This window comes from Pinus tabuliformis, chromosome 1_2 (assembly GCF_031772625.1).
Source record: "Pinus tabuliformis cultivar Carrire ecotype Pingquan chromosome 1_2, CPIR1, whole genome shotgun sequence".
Lineage (NCBI taxonomy): Eukaryota > Viridiplantae > Streptophyta > Pinopsida > Pinales > Pinaceae > Pinus > Pinus tabuliformis.
The window spans coordinates 885,375,458-885,389,060 of NC_142298.1; the positions used below are offsets into that span (position 1 = coordinate 885,375,458).

Sequence of the window (13,603 nt, forward strand, 5' to 3'; positions counted from 1 at the left end):
CCCTAACTTAAGAGAAGTTGAGTTGGTCAACGTCCCTCCCAAGTGAGTCATGCCCTTAATTTAGGGGCATTACAATGGAGAATCTACAAGCATTTTAAAGGCTTCACAATATATAGTCCATGTACTCTAATACCATGGGCCATCAAAACCATGTGCCTAAAACTATTAAGGTGGATCTAACAATTTTCATTCTTTCACCAAGTTACCACATTACAATGAAGAATCCACAAGCATTTTAAAAGCTTTAAAATATGTAGTCCATGAGCTATAAGAGTACGGACCACCAAAACCATGTGCCTAAAACTATTGATGTGGATCTAACAACTTTCATTTTTTCACCAAGTTAAGTTTACCCTAACAACTAGAGTGTGCCTTCCCATCAAAATATATAATATATAATTAAAAACCTATTTTTAATGATTTCCTATCTTAATTTCATATTAGTAATCTAGATATAATTATTTGGAGTGCACCCTCCCACACTAGTCTACATTAGCACATAATTTTTTTATTTTCCTTACCATTGTCCATTCAAATAGAATATTTTCTTCCTATAAAAGCTGTCTAATACCATATAAACTCTCCCTACTGCATTTATGCACTCAAAATAGAAGCTATACACTTAAAGTAAAAGCTTGCTCTATGCAAAAAGAATATGATCCTCTTACAACAACATCATAGCTCTAATACCTCGTTTTCATGGCTGAAAACACAACATATACCGTTTATACATCATTGATAATTATTTACCTTTTCACATCGCCCATAATAAATTTCTTACAGAAATACAAACACATATATGTACCCTCCCTTCATCATTTTTCAAGAAATTTCCTCTTCTTTGCAACATCTCGTTTAAATTTATACGATATTCATATTTAACTGAATCTTCTAAAAGATGAAGACGTCTAAAACTACCTTCATAACTACAAACTCCAAATTTTTTTCTCTTTCCTTCATAACTACAAACTCCAAATTTTTTTCTCTTTCCCTTTTGTTTGTTATTGCTAAGAATTATAACATCACGTTTTTACTCACCATTGCATATCTTATAACATGTTTTAGACCATGCAATGTTGAGGAGATGGACTCTAACATTTCACAAAGACATTTTTTTAAAATCAATGGATGGTTGTTAAATTTGCGTTTTGTATATGGAACGCTTAAGGTATCCATTGAATTTGAACTACTCATTACATTAAATCTCAAACCTTGTGGTCTTACGTGTTTTTTATACACAACACACCATTTGGTACTATCTATTTTTATAAAGAACCTTTCAGTTCATAATAACAAGACAATCCTACATCAATGATCAAAGTGATGTACTAATGTGTTAGTAAATTACATGCACCACCTACCTCCAGAAATAATTTAAATCTAAAATTATTTAATTGTTCTGAATAATGCATTTCATAATTTGTATATTTATCATGTAATGTTTTAATCGCTAGAAAATGGTGGATCAAAAGATTATGAAAAAACACTTATAGCTACGAGTGCAAGAGAAGCATGGCCGGAAAAAGAACATGACAGGTTCTTTTGAATTTTAATTCAATTTAAATATATTTTGTATAATATGTGATCTAAGCCGAACACTCGAAAAACCGCAATAAAATTGTTGACAGATAATGTAAAAATATTTACCAAAATTTTGAAATAAAAAAAAATTAAATGAATCTAAAATTAAATGAATCAAAATAGAATTAAATGTATCAAAATATAATTAGGGAAGATTTTAAATGCATTTAATTCCCAAGAAAATAAAAATAAGAAATATAATTTATAATTATTTGTAACTGTATTTTCTTTCAAAGTGTTATTTTTCATACTTCACCAATAATTAAATCAAACCTAAAATCTAATAATGAAATGAATTAAATATTATTTAGTTATGCATGAATCATATCTAATTTCAAGATTCGAGAATAGAGGGTGAAACATATATATCTACATAAATTATAATCTATATGAAACTTTTAATATGTATATGACCTTTATTTTATACTGTTAATGTGATTTCTTTTCTAAATGATACATGTAACCTTGAATGTATCAATTACATTTGTTGAAGAACAAAGAACATTTATATTAAACAATTTACTATGATATAAACTAATTATAATTTTATGACATGATGAAATTGAAAAACATGCAATAAATAATTTTTATATTATTTACTTATGGTTGAAGTCATAATTTATTCTTCTCACATTTCTAATTTTAGATACATTGAAAATTCAATTGAAAAATATTAAATCTCTACAAAACGACATCATAAATATGAGTAAGGATAGTTTTTTTTAAATGAAACTTACGATGAATAATAGAAAAATAAATATTTTATTATAAAATACATTTGAAAAAAAATTGTAATAATTATTTTTACATTGAAATTATCGTTTTTTTTAATTGGGTCTCTTTTTTTTCATCTCCATTTTACATCTGTTCGTTTGTTGTCTTGCCATTAAGTGACATCCGTCTGCTAATTTAAATAACGAAAAATTTTCAGCTGTCGACGTCAAACTCATAAACTGCGTTGAATCATAATGCAATTAAGCGTTTTGATTTAGGTTTCTATTTCTTCCTTCTTCGCATTCGTCTTCACGAAGCTCTCTGTGTCATTTTATGTCGGCTGCACGGATTTTTTGTGCACGTAACCGGGATTCTTTCAATTCTTTTGACTGTTTTTTCGAGGCTTCAAAGTTTCAAGCAGCGACAGTGGGAGCGAATTTCGATCCACATTGGCCAGGCCGGTATTCAGGTCGGCAATGCCTGTTGGGAGCTTTACTGTGTCGAGCATGACATCCAACCTGATGGACGAATGTCGAGTGACAACAGTCAGCCGAATCCACAACGACTGGTTTAGTAGAGCAATTTTCGAAGTTTTCGGTCGGCACGATGATTGCGGGTGCTAGGGTTGAATCTATTTCAAATACTTTGTGAAATTCGTCAGCACTAGAAGCTTTTCAGACGATCAAGGACAGTTTATGAACGGAGAGGGCTGCAAATTCTTTTCTTGGTTATCTTTTAGACGGTTTTTGCGAGTTCGTTTGCATTTTGCGGGGTTTAATTCTTAAGTTGTAATTTTCCATATAATTGAATTGTGTGAATATATGTAGTTTGTGTGGAAATAATAATGTCAACCATTGCAATAAACAGTTTGACGGCAGTTATACTTGTCAGAAGTATTTTTGTAGGTTGCATCTCTGTTTGAAGATGAAAGTGCACATGCATCCCTCCCTATTGGAAGATGGAAGTCCTGAAGTCCATCGTGAGCCATTCTCACACATAGCAACAAATTTAAAGCAGTTAAAGCAGTCAATGTACATTGGTAAATACATATGGGCAAGCAATTCTACACTCAACAACAATGTCATATTAATTACTTTGCTCTATTAAGAATTAAGTGTAAAATCTTATTTTGAGTTATATATGAATGTAAAAATCAACAAGCTCATTACACTCAACAACAATGTCATATTAATTACTTTGCTTTCTCATGAATTAAATATAAAATCGTATGTTGAGTTATATATGAATGTAAAAGTCATTCTGTAACAAGTTATAGAGTAAGAGGTTACAGAGAAAGAAAGCACAAGTCTCTTGGGAAAAAATGGTGTAGCAAATTTTGGTGGGGGCATGAAAACCACAGTTACACTAACTGTGTTATTACCCTTGAAATTTTAGTTTTTACTTAGTGAATGAACCCCAGCCTCATGTGAATGTATTTTCATGTTTTGCTCCATACCTACTTTGTTATTTTTGCGGTGAGTGAATATTATTCATTAAGTGTGCGAAGGTTTTTCATTAAGTCTCTAAAATAGTTAGCTACGCAAAGGTAGCTACGCAAATCAGCTCCGAGCAAAGGAATTCATTAAGTGCCCAAAGGTTATTCATTAAGTCTCTAAAATACTTCGGTGTCCCAAGGTAGTTGCACAAATCACAAAGGTAGCTGTACGAAAGTAGCTTCCTAGTGCGTGTTCCCTGAAAGTAGCTTCGTGAAAGTCATAGCTCTCTGCCCCTCTGCGTAAATTAAATTTCTTAAATATTTCTAAGATGGTATCTGGGTTAAATATTGTTACTATAAAACCAAATATTTTTACTAGTAGTAAGAATTCTTTTGAGGGCGTATTGTTTTTAGCATATTTACGAGTAGGAATGGCAACATCAAGCACAAGCTTGACTAATCCTCAAATAATTTGGTTTAATGGCAAAAATTATGATTATTGGGATATGACAATGAAAGCCCTGTTTTTTTTTAAGACATTTGGGATTTGGTGGAGAATGGTTTTCAAGAACCAGCAGATGTAGCAACATATACTGCCTTATCTCAACAAGAAAAATATGTGTTAAGGGAAAACACGAAGAAGGATTTAAAAGCCATGTTTTATATTTTCCAAGAAGCTCATGAAAGTATTTTCCCAAGGGTTGCAGCAGCAACGAAGTCCAAGCAAACATGGGACACCATCCAGACAACCTACCAAGGCATGGGAAAAGTCAAGACAACAAAGCTACAAATGTTGAGAAGAGATTTTGAAACACTTTGTATGAACAAGTCTCACAATATAGACTCATTTTTTACACATGCAAGTCGGTTGGTTACTCAAATGAGGTCTCATGGTGAGACACTTGAGGAAAGAAGAATAGTTGAGAAAGTTTTGAGAAGTTTGCCAGCAAGGATTGTGACCATTGTTGTGGCCATAGAAGAGACAAAGGATCTCTCATAGTTCTCAGTGGATGAGCTTAATGCATCATCAATTTCTCATGAACATAGATTGAATAGAGTAGCAAGCTCCTCAATGGAGTATGCCTTCAAGACACAAATATCTTTTGGTCAAGGTTGAGGCAGAGGAAGAGGAAGAATCCCACATAGAGGTGGAAGAAGTAGCCCTTCAAGCTCAAATGGAAGAGACAACAATCAAAATCCAAGTCAAGGCCCAAGCCAAAATCAAGCACAAGGTCAGAGGTATGATAAATCTCAAGTTCAATGTCATTACTGTAAGAAGTAAGGTCATTATGCAAATGAATGTAGAAAGAAGCAATATGACATTAGTAACAAACCAAGTGTAAATTTCACAAGAGAAAATTAGAACCATGATAGCATGTTTTTAGCTTGTAATGTAGCACAAGAAAAACAAAGTGATATATGGTATCTAGATTCACGGTGTAACAACCACATGTCAAGAAACATAGAAATGTTTTATGATCTAGTTGAAAGTGTGAAATCTGAAGTGACATTAGGGACTGATAACAAAATCTCTGTCATGGGAAAAGGAAGAGCTAATATCCTAACAAAGAAGGGGAAGAAGAAATACATCTCAGATGTTTACTTTGTCCCCGGTCTGAAACATAATCTCATGAGCGTTGAACAGCTCATGCCGAAAGACTACAATGTCTTCTTCAAAAATGACGTGTGCAGAATTTCGGATAGGCCTCCAAGCAGACAACACATTGCAGAGGTTCAGATGACAAACAATAGAATATTTCCCCTAAAAATAATATCAGATTTGCAGAAAGAAGATGCACAAACACAACTATCTATGAACTCACAATAAGATGGAAGAAAAGAGGCAGTTGTCACACAAGTAAACTTTCAAGCAGAGGTAAAATATGAAAACTAGTTATGGCACTTGAGATTTGGACATCTCAACTATGGAAGTTTGAATTTGCTGCATAGGAAAGACATGGTGAAGTGTTTACCACTCATAGAAAAACCAGACAGCATATGTGAAGGATGTATCTTGGGCAAGCAACATAGAGAGACATTTCCAACAGGAATGTCAGTGAGGGCAAATGCAACTTTGGAGATTGTCCACTCAGATTTATGTGGACCAATGCAGACAACATTAATTGGTGGCAGTCACTATGTACTGACCTTCATAGATGACTACACGAGGACGAGATCAGTCTTTCTCCTAAAACAGAAAAGTGAAGTGTTTGAGCGCTTTCGCCAATACAAGGCTCTTGTTGAAAAGCAAAGTGGACACTACATAAAAGTCCTTAGGACTAAAATAGGTGGAGAATACATCCCAAATGACTTCGTTCAATTTTGCAGGGAGCATGGAATTCACAAGCAATTTACAACAAGATATACACTACAGCAAAATGTTGTGGTAGAAAGGAAGTATAGGACCATGATGGAGATGGCAAGGAGTATGTTGAAGGCAAAGCAATTTCCAAATGACCATTAGGCTAAAGCTGTCACTTGCGTAGCATATATCTTGAATAGATGTCCAACCAAAAGCATCCAGAACATTGTTCCTGGAGGGGAATGGAGTGGAAGAAAACAAAATGTCACTCACATTAGAGTTTTTGAATGTGTGGTGTGTGCACATGTGCCAAATGAGTTAAGGAAAAAGTTGGATAGCAAAGGGGAGAAATGTATATTTTTTGGATACAATGATGAATCCAAGGCATACGAGCTCTACAATCCATCAACTAAGAAGGTCATAATAAGCAGACATATGCAGCTCATAGAAGAGGAAGCATGGGATGGAAGTGTAGAAAAGACAGTCAATGTCAAAGCATGCATACCACACGAGGACAAAGAGGAATTAACAGCAAAAAGTAATTCCTCAAAGTTGACTCCCTCTACTCCTATTCAAGTGCAACAAAGTAGGCAACAAGCAATGCCATCAACAAATAATAGAACCGTTTCGTGCAGCCAAGCAAGTACTTCTCCAAGCACACCATGAAATGCAAGACCAAGTGACATGTCAAGCCCATCTTCAAGAAGCACAAGATGACCAAAATTTAGAAATTTATATGAAATTTATGAGCAAGATGAAGTTGATAGTGGCGTTGGTTTGAATTCCTTATTTGCATTATTTTGTCATGCAGATGACCCGATCCACTTTGAAGATGCAGTCGAATAAGAAAAATGGGTTGCGGAAATGGAGGAAGAAATAGAAGCAATAGAAACAAATGGCACATGGGAGTTAGTGAGGCTTCTGAAAGGGAAACATGTTATTGGAGTGAAGTGGGTCTATAAGACCAAAAGCAACACTGAGGGAAAGATTGAAAGGCACAAAGCAAGGCTAGTTGTCAAAGGATAGAAGTAGAAGCATGGAAGAGATTACACGGAGACGTTCATGCCAATCGTGCAGATGGAGACAGTGTGTGTAGTTGTGGCGATTGTTGCGCAACGCAAAAGGAGAGTGGATCAAATGGACATAAAATCAACGTTCTTGAATGGAGTGCTGAAAGAGGAAGTGTATGTCGCGCAATGACCTGGTTATGAGATTGAATGCCAAGAAGACAAAATATATCGGTTGAGGAAATCTCGTTATGGGTTGAAGGCTTGAAGCAAGCACCACGTGAACAGCACAACAAGATAGATGCTTACTTGTTGGACAATGGTTTCGACAAATGTGATGGTGAGCCAACTCTCTACATCAAAGAGAGCGAAGGTAAGATTCTCATTGTTGTCTTATATGTAGATGATTTGATTTTTATAGGCAGTGATGATTTCCTCATCGCTGATTTCAAGCAAGTCATGAAGAGTGAATTTGAAATGTCTGACTTGGGATTGTTAAGATATTTTTTGGGAATAGAAGTGAAGCAAACAGAAAGTAACATTTTTATCTCTGAAGCAAAGTACGTTGAACAAATTTTGGAGAGGTTTAAAATGTAGAACAGTAAGTCCGCACCAACTCCGACTGTCATATGGTTGAAGTTGAGCAAAGAAGATTGTAGCAGCAATGTCAATCTGACATTATACAAAAGCATGATAGGCAGCTTGATGTATTTGACCGCCACTAGGCCAGATATAATGTATGTAGTAAGTTTGGTGTCAAGATTCATGGAGACATGCAAGAAGACACATTGACAAGTAGCGAAAATGATTGTGAGGTATGTCAATGGGACAAAACAGTATGGCATTTTCTACACAGCAACAAATGATTTCAGGCTCGTTGGTTACACTGATAGTGATTGGGCAGGAAATGTCAATGAAAGAAAGAGCACGTCAGGATATGTTTTTCATTTGGGTTTCGGAGCCATTTCATGGGCCTCCAAAAAGCAACCAATAATGCCACTACCAACAATAGAAGTGGAATATGTCACAACAATAGAAGTAGCATGTCAGGCAGTTTGGATGAGAAGGATGTTGAGGGATCTGCGTCATGACCAAGAAGGAGCCAAAACACCTCAGCAATTGCATTGTCAAAGAATTATGTCTTCCACAAGAGGACCAAGCATATTGATGCCAAATATCATTTTATTAGAGAGTTGATTAACAATGATGAAATTGTGTTGCAACACTGCAGGTCACAGGACCAATTTGTTGATATTTTCACAAAGCCATTGGCAAGTGAAAGTTTTATATATCTGAGAAACTGTTTGGGAATTGTCAATGGTGGCAATTGTGATTAAGGGGGAGTGTTGGAAATAGTAATCCAAACCACTGCAATAAACATCTTGACAACAACCACACTTGTCAGACGTATTTTTATAGGTTGTGTCTCTATTTGAAGATGGAAGGACTGAAGCCAGGTGTGAAGCATTCTAAAAAACAACAAGGAGTTTAAATCAATCAATGTACTTTGGTAAATAGATATGGTAAAGCATTCATTCAGAGACTATTTCCCACACTCCATAAACACCTACATGATTCTGACTACACTCAACAACAACATCATATTAATTACTTTCCTCTGTCATGAATTAAATGTAAAATCGTATGTTGAGTTATATATGAATGTAAAAGTCATTTTGTAACAAGTTAGAGAGTAAGAGGTTAGAGAGAAAGAGAGCACACGTCTCTGGGGAGAAAATTGTGGAGCAAATTTTGGTGTGTGAGTGTGAAAACAACAATTACAGTAATTTACTATGTGTTATTCCACATGAAATTTTAGTTTTTACCTAGTAAATGAGCTGTAGCCTCATGTGAATGTATTTTAATGTTTTAGAATTTAATATTAAGTTTCTATTGTGCTGCTCCAAACCTACTTTGTTATTTTTGCGGTGAGTGAATATTATTCATTAAGTCTCTGAAATAGCTTCACGGTGCGCGAAGGTAGCTGTATGAAAGTAGCTTCATAGTGCGCAAAGATAGCACCTCGAAAGTAGCTTCGTGAAAGTCATAACTCTTTGCCCCTCTATGAAAATTAAATTTTTTAAATATTTCTAACAATTTGTTCATTGTATTGGTATTTAAAGCTCCATTGTCTGTTAATAGAAATGTTAAATGAGGAAAATGTGGTTCTCACCATAACTGTAATTGTTGCGAGTCAGCCATAGGTTGATGGAGTAAAAACATCTCTCTGATACGGGGAAATAACTTCACATCATTTCCCTTTTTTTCTGAAGTTTTTGAGCAATTTTTTGTATAACTGAAGGAAAATTTGGGTTTCATGTTGGATTCTTGCTGTTATTTTTTTTTCGTTTTGTAAATGTAATTTGAATCTCATTACAATTAGGTACTTGAAAGTGTGATTTTGTGCGATATGGATGAATAACTGTGTGTTCTCTGTAAATCATAGGTTTTTAACAATACTTTTTGTTGGAAAGGTTTGGGTGATGGCTTCTTCGAGGAGGGGAAGCTCTATGAAGAGCACTTCGAGTGTGTCCCCTACAATCACGTTTAGTTCTTTTGATGTATCTCCACAAAAAAATAAGCATAAGATAGAGAATGTAGGTATGAGGAAAAATTACAGGAAAACCCCTACGGGAAATAACTTCATGGCTATGTCTAGAAACCAAAATGTGAGTCAAATTCACAGACATGAAATTTTATATAGATCAGAGAACACCGATGTTCTGTTTAGGAACCTGAAGTCCAAATATTTGGACAATATCACTAAGTGATTTTTTGCACCAGAGAAATCAGAAACCCCCTCTATTTTTAAAGGATTTTATGTTGGAAATATTAATCCCAACCACCGACAAACACCATGCTTGCCCAGTGAACTATTGCACGGCTGCAATTTTGTTTGAAGGCAAAATGACTCAATTCAGAAGAGAAGTGCAACACATCACAAAAGTCAAGGCATTAAATAAATTTTGGTAAATAGATATGGGAAAACATTTACTCCTCGACTATTACCCACACTCCACAACACAGGTGAAACACATCACGGAAGCTAAGGTATTTAATAAATTCTGGTAAATAGATATGGGCAAAAATTTACTCCTCGACTGTTTCCCACACTCCACAACACTTGCAAGTTATAAAACCATTTACCATGTAAAATTGTCCATGATTCGTATTAATTATTTGCTCTGTCATGTATTAATGTCAAACTTGTATGTTGAGATAAATATGGATGTAAAAGTGTTTTGTAATGTTGGGCAAGTTAGAGAGAAAAAGTTTGTGAGGTAGTGAGGAGAAAATCATGGAGGAAATATTGGTGGAAGCATGGAAACCAGTTTTGCAGAAATTTACTCTGCAACCCTAGTGATGATTAAATTGCACTATGTCTTTTGCGTTTTTTCACTTGGAGATGGAGCTTCCATACATCAAGTGAATGTATTTCCTTATGTTTTAACATATAATATAAAGTGTGGCTTGTCGTGTTATGGTATTAATCTTTCACAGGTAGATTTACCGCAACCTTTTTCGGTTTACTATGTTTTTCGATGAATGAGTTCTATGTTTTATTAAGCTTCTAGTTGTGATTAGCTCAACGAAATTGAGTTCTCGTAAGACTTACTTTCTCGTAACCGTTTCTGAGCTAGAATACTCTCCTCTACCCCATAAAATTTTTATAACATGGTATCAGAGTGGGTTAAACTCTTTTAGTCTAAAAACAAGTGTTTTTACTAGCACTTAAAATTGTTTTGAGGGCAGATTTCTTTTTAGCATATTTACCAGTAGGTAGAAAGTTCTTTTTTTACACTCAAAAATGGAAACATCAAGCATAATCCTGACTAATCCTCGGATACCTCAGTTTAATGGAAAAAATTATGATTATTGGCTATTACAATGAAGGCCCTATTTTCTTCTCAAGACATTTGGGATTTGGTTATGAATGGTTTTCAAGAACCAGTGGATGCAGCAGCATAAAATGCCTTGTCTCAAGCAGAAAGAGATTTTTTGAGGGACAATAGGAAGAAGTATGCAAACACGATGTTCTACATTTTTCAAGTATTTCATGAAACTATTTTTGCAGGGGTTGTAGTAGCAACGAAGTCTAAGCAAGCATGGGACACCCTCTAGATAGCCTACCAAGGCATGTTAAAAGTCAAGACAATAAAACTGCAAATGTTGAGAAGAGATTTTGAAACACTTTGTATGAAAGAGACTCAGAATGTAGACTCGTTTTTTAAACATGTAATTGGGTTGGTTACTCAAATCAGGTCTCATGGTGAGACACTTGAAGAAAGGAGAATAGTTGAGAAATTCTTGAGAAGTTTTCTAGCAATGTTTGATGCCATTGTTGTGGCAATAGAAGAGACAAAGGATCTCTCACAGTTCTCAGTGGATGAGCTTCATGCATCACTGATTTCTCATGAACATAGACTAAATATAGAAACAAGCTCTTCACTGGAACATGCCTTCAAGACACAAGTTTCCTTTGGTTAAGGTTGAGGGAGAGGAAGGAGCCCACATAGAGGTGGAAGAACCAGCCCTTCAAGCTCAATTTGAAGGGGCAACAATCAAAATCCAAGTCAAGGCCCAAGCCAAAATCAAGCACAAGGTCAGAGGTATAATAAATCTCAAGTTCAATGTCATTACTATAAGAAGTAAGGTCATTATGCAAATGAATGTAGAAAGAAGCAATAGGACATTAGTAACAAACCAAGTGTAAATTTCGCAAAAGAAAATCGGAACCATGATAGCATGTTCTTAGCTTGTAATGTAGCACAAGAAAAACAAAGTTATATATGGTATCTAGATTCACGGTGTCGCAACCACATGTCACAGAACATAGGAATGTTTTCCAATCTAGATGAAAGTCTGAAATCTAAAGTGAAATTAGGGACTGATAGAAAATTCTCTATCACAGGAAAAGGAAGAATTAACATCCTAAATAGGAAGGGGGAGAAGAAGTACATCTCAGATGTTTACTTTGTCCACAGTTTGAAGCATAACCTCATAAGCATTGGAGAGCTCATGAAAAATGACTACAATGTTTTCTACAAAAATGATGTGTGCACAATTTTGGATAGGTCTCCAACCAGACAACTGATGTCAAAGGTTCATATGACAAACAATAGAATGTTTCCCCTAAAATTAAAATGAGAATTGAGGGAAGAGAGTGCACAAGCACAACTATCAATGAACTCTAACAAGAAGATGGAAGAAAAGATGCAGTTGTCACACAATTAAACTTTCAAGAAGAGGTAAAATATGAAAATTGGTTATGGCCTTTGAGATTTGGACATCTCAACTTTAGAGGTTTGAATTTGCTACATAGGAAAGGCATGGTGAAGGGATTTCCACTCATATAAAAACTAGACAACCTATGTTAAGGATGTATCTTGGGCAAGAAACATAGAGAGACATTTCCAGGAGGAAAGTCAGTAAGGGAAAATGCACCTTTGAGGATTGTCCACTTAGATTTATGTGGACCAATGCAGAAAACATCAATTGGTCATAGCCACTATTTATTGACCTTGATAGATGACTACAAAAGGAAGACATGGGTCTATCTCATAAAAAAAAAAGTGAATTGTTTGAGTGATTTCACTAATACAAAGCTCTTGTTGAAAAGCAAAATGGACACTACATCAAAGTCCTTAGGACTGACAGAGGTGGCGAATACATATCAAATGATTTACTACGTTTTTGTAGGGAACATGGAATTCACAAGCAATTTACACCAAGATATACATCTCAGCAAAATGGTCTGGCAGAAATAAAGAATATGACCATTATGGAAATGGCAAGGAATATGTTGAAGGCAAAGAATTTGCCAAATGATTATTCAGCTGAAGTTTTCACATGTGCAGCATATATCTTGAATAGATATCCAATGAAAAGCATCCTGAACATAGTTCCTAAAGAGGTATGGAGTGGAAGAATGCATAGTGTCACTCACATGAGAGTTTTTGGTTGTGTGGCATATGCACATGTCCCGAATGAGTTGAGGAGGAAGTTTGATAGAAATGGAGAGAAATGCATATTTGTTGGATACAGTGATGAATCCAAATCATACAAGCTCTACAATACATCAACCAAGAAGGTCATAATCAACAGAGATATGTAGTTCATAGAAGACGAAGCATGGGATGGAAATTTAGAGAATACAGTCAATGTAAAACCATGTATACCACATGCGGACAAAGAGGAACTGACAACACCAAGTAATTCCTCAACAGTGACTCCCTCTACTCCTATTTAAGCACAACAAAGCAGGCAACAAGTAACACCATCAATAAATAATAGGACAGTGTCACGCAGTCAAGAAAGTGCTTCTCCAAGCATGCCACAAAGCACAACACCAAGTGACATGTCAAGCCCATCTTCAACAAACACAAGAAGACCAAAATTTAGAAATTTAAATGAAATTTATGAGCAAGATGAGGTTGACTACAACATTGATCCGAATTCCTTATTTTCTTTATTTTGTCATGTAGATTACACAATCCATGTTGATGATGTAGTCAAGGAAGAAAACTGGGTTGCGACAATGGACGAAGAAATAAAAGAAATAGA

At 35.2% G+C, this 13,603-nt stretch overlaps 1 pseudogene; it reads right to left on the reverse strand.

The window, feature by feature from the left end:
- Window positions 1–2,708: 2,708 nt before the first annotated feature.
- The window catches only part of LOC149208789 (bifunctional nitrilase/nitrile hydratase NIT4A pseudogene), a 150,743-nt pseudogene continuing 139,848 nt past the window's right edge, over window positions 2,709–13,603 (reverse strand).